The following is a 7201-nucleotide window of genomic DNA, read 5'->3' as shown; positions in this document are numbered from 1 at the left end:
GAGACAGAACAGGACACTGGACAGGGGACAGAGACTGAACAGGAGACTGGACATGAAACGGGACAGGAGACTGGACGGGACTGGACATGGGAACAGGGACGAGGACATTAACAGGGACTGACACGAACACTGTGACTGGAACAGGAACAGAGACAGAGACAGAGACGGGAACGGGGACATAAACAGAGACAGGGACCAAAACAGGGAGAGACACAGGGACCAAAAACATGGGTGGGTGCCCAGGACTGGCAAAAGTCTGTGTGGAAGTCCAAGGTGCCAGCCTGGGCACAGGTCTGGGGTGAAAGTCCGGGGGCCTCGGTGCCTGCCTGGGTACGTGGGACCTGGGACGAAACAAAGTTCTGGGAGCAGGAACCGGTGGGGTGACGGCTCGGGCAGCGGGAACTGGTGCTGGCGGGGTGGCGACTCTGGCAGCGGGAGCTGGCGCTGGCGGCGCGGCGACTCTGGCAGCGGGAGCTGGCGCTGGCGGCGCGGCGACTCTGGCAGCGGGAGCTGGCGCTGGCGGCGCGGCGACTCTGGCAGCGGGAGCTGGCGCTGGCGGCGCGGCGACTCTGGCAGCGGGAGCTGGCGCTGGCGGCGCGGCGACTCTGGCAGCGGGAGCTGGCGCTGGCGGCGCGGCGACTCTGGCAGCGGGAGCTGGCGCTGGGACTCTGGCAGCGGGAGCTGGCGCTGGCGGCGCGGCGACTCTGGCAGCGGGAGCTGGCGCTGGCGGCGCGGCGACTTGGGCAGCTGGCACTGGTACGGAGACTTGGGCAGCTGGCACCGGTACGGAGACTTGGGCAGCTGGCACCGGTACGGAGACTTGGGCAGCTGGCACCGGTACGGAGACTTGGGCAGCTGGCACTGGTACGGAGACTTGGGCAGCTGGCACTGGTACGGAGATTGGAACAGCTGGAGCAGACACTGAGACTTGAGCATTGTCAGCAGACACGGAGGCTTGAACAGCTTCAGCAGAGACGGAGGCTGGAGCAACTTCTGCAGACACGGAGGCTTGAACAGCTTCAGCAGAGACAGAGACTTGAACAGCTTCTGCAGACACGGCAGGAGTCCGGGGGCGTGGCTCAGCAGCCGAAGACACCTCGGAGATGGGCGTGGCCGCCGAGAGAATTTCGGAGCTGGGTGTGTGCAGATCCAGCGGAGCAGCAGCAGGGCTTGAGACTGCGGGTGGAACAAAAACCCGGACCGGATTTTTACTCTCTCCGGCTGAGTCCAGCGCGTGGAAAGTCTCTGCTCGCGGCTGGCTCACCGGGTTGGAGGTCCTGTAGCGCGGTTCGGCAGCAACCGCGGGGAACACGGAGCGCGGTTCGACTGCCATCGAGGAAGTCCCGGAGCGCGGTTCGGCTGCCACCGCGATAGTCACGGAGCGCGGTTTCACAGCCGCCGCGGAAGTCACAGAGTGCGCCTTTGCCGCGGGAGAGGAGAGTGTCTTGGCCGCGGGAGGAGCTAGCTTTGGAGGCGCTGGGGAAGCTAACGCCTTAGCCACCGGGAAAGCTAGCTCTGGAACCGTCGGTGAGGAGCGCACCTTGGCTGCAGGGGAACGGACGGGAGTCGGGACGGCCTCTGGAGCTGTGCGGCCGAGAGCCGGGTAGAGCACCGCCCCTGGGGGAAACGGTAACGGAGCACGGGCCGGTGCGGGGTAGAGCTCCTCTTCGTCCTCGGAGCTGCTGGGAGCGCACCCGAGAAAGTCCCACGGGTCCCGCTCCTTGAGCCTGCGGCGTCCTTGAGGCCTCGAGGTGTCCTGCGCCGGGGTCCCGCAAGGAGCACGGCGAATCGCCATCCTGGTGCCCATCCACGCAGAACCTGCTGTGTCCATGTTGCGGTCGGTCTTTCTGTCACGAAGTGACCCAGGCAGGGAGACGAGGAGGCGGACACAGGTGCAGGTAGGAGCGATATAAAGAAATAATTTATTAAATAAATAACAAAGAAACACAAAGAAACAAGTAAACACGTAACAAAGATAATCAAATCACAAAGAACACGTAATAATAAAGTAAACCAAAACAAACGAGAGGAACTAGTGAACATAAACTCAACAAACAAGAAGTACTAAATATATATATATATATAAACAGGGAGTAAATAAACAAAGAAACAAACAAAGCTAAGAACATAAACAAGGAATAAACAAGAAACTAGAAACTACCAAAAATAACCAAGAAATAACCAAAACTAAACAGGGCAGGGATATATATATATATATATAGACAAGGAATATACTAGAAACTAGTGATGGGTCTGACGACCCTGAAACCTCGACACATGCGCCGAGCTGTCAAGGCGAAACCCCGTGTCGGTGCGCGTATCAAGTTAAGGAAAACCACGTGACCGATACACTTCCTGTATCGTTTGGTAGCGATGGGTCTGACGACACTGAAACTTCAGCGCATGCACCGAGCAAACAAGGCGATCCCCTGTGTCAGACCGCGTATCATTTTAAGGAAAACCACGTGACCGATGCATTTCTTCGCGCAGTTGCTTGCAATGACTTTCTTAGTCCAGCAGATGTCGCCATTAAGTGATACAGCAACACAGTTTCAACACAGTGTCGATACAGTTTGGGAAATGTGCCATACACCCAATGAGGCTTCATCTGCCCATCACTACTAGAAACAAAGCAGGGTATATACAGGGAGCTAGGGAACACGGAGCTAAACAAGAAACTAGAAAAAAACAAACAAGAAATAAACAGAGAAAAACACAGAGCAAGGACTAGGGCTAGGAAACGCGGAGAAACACAGAGAGACAAAACAACAGAGGTTAGTGCAAAGACCGACCGAGACAAAGTGGTAGACGAGGGCTATTTAAAGAAACAGGAAACACTAGATTAGAAACACCTGGGGAAGGGGCAGAGCTACAAATGAGAAACACATGGAAAAGTACTGAGACAGGAGACACAGGGGAGCACAGGTCACGTGGGACACACACAGAGACATGAAACAGGGCTAAGACCTGACAATATATATATATATATATATATATATATATATATAAATATAAATAAAGACATTTCAATAATATATATTTCATATAATGTATGTTTTTACACAAGTAATTAATTTTACACATAATTTGTTAATAAATTGATTTAAGAAAGAGCTGGAATTCCCATCACTACTGTACTGTGATTAGCAGGTCCATAAAGCGGCACCTGTCACATGATCTCCGAAGAATGATGTAATTGGCTGGTTGTTGGTTCGATTGAAGACTCAATCGATTTCTTTACCTGCATGTCCCGGATGTTTACGCTGAATTTTGAAAGTCGTATTTTAGCAGTGAATTTGACATGTTGAATTTAAGCAAAAATAATTTAGTGATAGTAATTCAAGTGCTTTTAAATTTCAAAATCTTCTGTTTTTCTTTCATAGCAGATCCTTTTCCCAGTACTGCATTAATACAGTAAAGAAAATAAAGCAGTCCAGGCAGACACGGAAGAGTGTGGTATTTTTTTATTTCCACAGTAAAGACAGGCTTTTTCAGAGCAGTGTTTATTTACAGACTATCGCCTCTTTTCTCTCCTCTAAACAAGATTGTGTAACGCAAGCTGCCACGAGTACAAAACTTTGGTGCAAAAAACTCTTGCTTAGCTAATAAACGAATAAACACTGAATACATTTATAACCAGTATCATAACAATAATAATAATTATAAGGACAGAGGATAATGACTGTATGTCTCTGGGTCTCAGGGGTAAGGGGGTTGTACATTCATGGACCAAGTGTGTTCACACTTCACCTTAAAACACACACACACACACACACACACACACACACACACACACACACACACACACACACACAGGCTCAGCAAGTAAAGTTTATGGGAAGTGAGAAAGTCACTTTAAGGACTAAAGGGGAAACAAATCTCTCAGCAGCACAGTATACCCATTTATCTCCAAAAATAAAATACTTAATGTTCTCAAATTATTTTTAAATATCAAAATTTGACATATTTATTTCAGAATTAGTCATAACTTAATGAAGATGTGAAGATAAAGGGTCAGTTTCCCAGACAGGGATTAAGTGTAGTCCCAGTCCTTCAGTGGAAAATCTCCATTCAGAATGATGTGCCTTTATCTCTGTCTGGGGAAACTGCCATACAATGTCACACTGCTTCCAGAGACAAGCTCCTTTCACAGCTCCACCACAAGTGGGCACTGTTTAAACTTACCCACTCATCCTTTTACCTCTCTCACTCACAGGCGTAAATAAAGCACTTCTGGAAGTTTGATATGATTTAATTTCCCCCGAGATTCACCAGAGAATCAGAAGGCCACTGGAACCTGGAAACACACGGGCAGCACTCACACAGAGAGGAGGGAATCTACTAAAGGGGCCTGACGGAGAACACACCTGCACCACCTGCTGGCTGAGTGAAAGTGACACTCAGTGTTCATTCTGATGAAATAAAGATGTATTTCTATTTTACTGAAAGTTCATGGTTTACATTATTTGACACTGTCAAATATGAATGAATATGGGGGTAAGACTCTGTACAGCTGTACAGTATATAACATGAACACAAACTTGATTACATTTTTAACACAACCAGCAGGGGGTGCTCACACATCTGCACTTCCTTTACAGGTCTTCCCTTTTTCATTTAATCTAATATTTGTCTCAAACAGGCTGGAAACAGCGGGAGGTGTGTGTTTTTCGGTGTGTTTGAATGTGCTTTTTTATTTGATGGAAGGCTTTGACGGTTAACTCCGCCCACTCAGTGCTCACTGGAGCTTGATGCTGTGGATGGGTCCCAGTTGCGCACTAAACACTGATATTATAAGTTATAACTATATTATATACTAATTTTAACTAATACATTTTGTACTAACAGGAATATATGAACATTAAAAACTAATATTGTTGTTCGTATTAGTAATTAGTACGCATTTGGGTGTGATGCCTGCAGGGACATTCAGCACATTCATATATATTTATATAGCTTTTTTTTTTACAATGGGTGTTGTCACAAAAAAAGTTTGAGATCCGGGTCTGAGCCTCCCTTTATCAAGCCATGCTCAGCATGCGTTCCTCGGGCTGTCTGCTGAAACTGATATGTCCTGAGAGGAAGCAGAAACCATTCCACCACTGTTTGAAACATACAGTGCCCCTGAGCAGAAGTCCTACTTAAAGTGACAGTTCAGCTACAGCCTGTGTACTGTGCAAAGGGGCACTCCAGCCAGTAAAGACTGAATTAGAGGGCGGGGCTATACTCAAATTTATGTAAAAAAAAAAAAAACAATAAACATGGTGGAGGTAGTGCTTATTATTGCTTTTTAGGACCCTTTTTTCTTTGTCCTACATATAGTCATGATGTCGGGAAAAAAATATTAACTCCACAAAAATAAGTTCATTTTAGCTTCAGTATTAAAGTGAATGACCACTGTTAACACACAGCACTGCTTCCATAAATCCGGTGCAGCTGGTGGAATGTCAGAAAAACAAATGTTGTTTAAATCAGTGTTTCTCAATCCAGATCCACTGTGCTGCCATTGTAATGTTTTCTCTGCTATAGCACACCCACTTCAACTCAATAATGAGCTGTTAATGAGCTATCAGTATCAGGTGTGTTGGGAGCAGGGGGAACATTAAAAAGTGTGGAAAAGTCAGCCTCAATGATGAGGGTTGAGTTTTTAAATGACTCACTTTGTGAATCTTGTTCAGATTTGACAAGTAAACAGAAACAACAAAAACAACATTAAGTACTATTCACACCAAGTCTGATTTATGTGGATAAAAAAGTGCATGTCAAATTTAAGCAACAAACACACATACAGTGCCACTCATGTCTCATGTTCATACACCTCCTCTTACTCCATGGTTTTCTTTGTTTTTATATGTTGTACATTGTAGACTGATATATTATGTATTAAAGCAGAAATGGTTGGACAACATGCTGATTGGATACAGAAAATATATGACATCATAGTCTGTAAATGTATAAAAAGAAGTGTGAACACGGAGAAATATAAAGAGTGGAAATATATGATAGCTTTGTAGCTTTAAGCTCTATTTACAGAGCCCAGAAGGCAATAAAATACCTCAGGATTGGTGTGAATATTCCACTAAAAATTGCTTCTGTTATTTTCCCCATCTGAAAAAACCTACTTGGTAACCAGACTTTAAGACTGAATAAAATGACGGGTGACCACTCAGGTGAAATAGTTGCAGGACACACACATTCATACATACACATACACGTATACATATACAAGAATAATAATACTACTGTTTTGCATAATTAGCAGAGCATTCCTATGTTGTCTTCCTAATTGAACAGAAAGAGAAAATATAAAAAAACTTTTTTGATTCGCTGTGGGAAGGCACACGTGGTTATCCTGAAACAGTAAGCTAGTGTAGTGTGCATTTGTGTGTGTGTTTGTTGCATGCTTTAGGAATCTCACATACACAAAAGTTGTGTAAAAAATGATGAGCTCTGTAGATATCTGAATATGACCTGATCACACAGTCAGGTACAGTTCTGTATTAACCAATAACTGCATATACGCCTGGGTAATGTGGTTCCATTCCCTTCTGTTTTATCGAAATGAAGCCAAAAATATCCTCAACTGCCAATTAAAAAAAAATACTATCAGAGTCTGTGCAATAAAGACCAGAGGCAAGAATGCCTTCTTATCTGGTAGACCCAAGCTCTCTCAGTTTACAATGCAGCCTAAAGGACCAGAAACAGAGCGGAATTTTCCCTCTTCATAGCCAGTTTGTCCAGTAAGTATAATGTTTAACAGAAAAGAAGCAGCATTTATTTTATTATTAAATTATTTACCTTTCCATCAGTTTACAGTCCTGGAGCTCAGCTCTGTTTGATGCTCAGAATAATGGAATCTGGACTTGGTCCAGACCAGAAAACAAAATGTGATAAAAGGGCTGGCTAAGATTACAAAATACTGCCAGAGTCCAGAACACAGTACAATCAGTGTCTCATTCGTTTATTTGATATTCAATTGAGAACCAAAATCGTAAAATCAAATAATTCATTATTTCGTTTTTTTGTTTTGGAATATATAAAAATAGCTGCGTGCACAGTGCGCCCTGAGGAGCAGAGATGTGCACTTCTCGTGCAGAGACTGAAAATTGCACAGAAACTAGTTTTACAGTTAAGAAACATGATTTAACCAACTCAGGTACACCAGAAAGACCACTGCCTGGAGAACAGTAACATTCTGAAA

The sequence above is a fragment of the Astyanax mexicanus genome, chromosome 10 (assembly GCF_023375975.1).
Source record: "Astyanax mexicanus isolate ESR-SI-001 chromosome 10, AstMex3_surface, whole genome shotgun sequence".
Lineage (NCBI taxonomy): Eukaryota > Metazoa > Chordata > Actinopteri > Characiformes > Acestrorhamphidae > Astyanax > Astyanax mexicanus.
The sequence above is the reverse complement of the archived record's forward strand: the minus strand, read 5'-3'. Positions refer to the sequence as shown.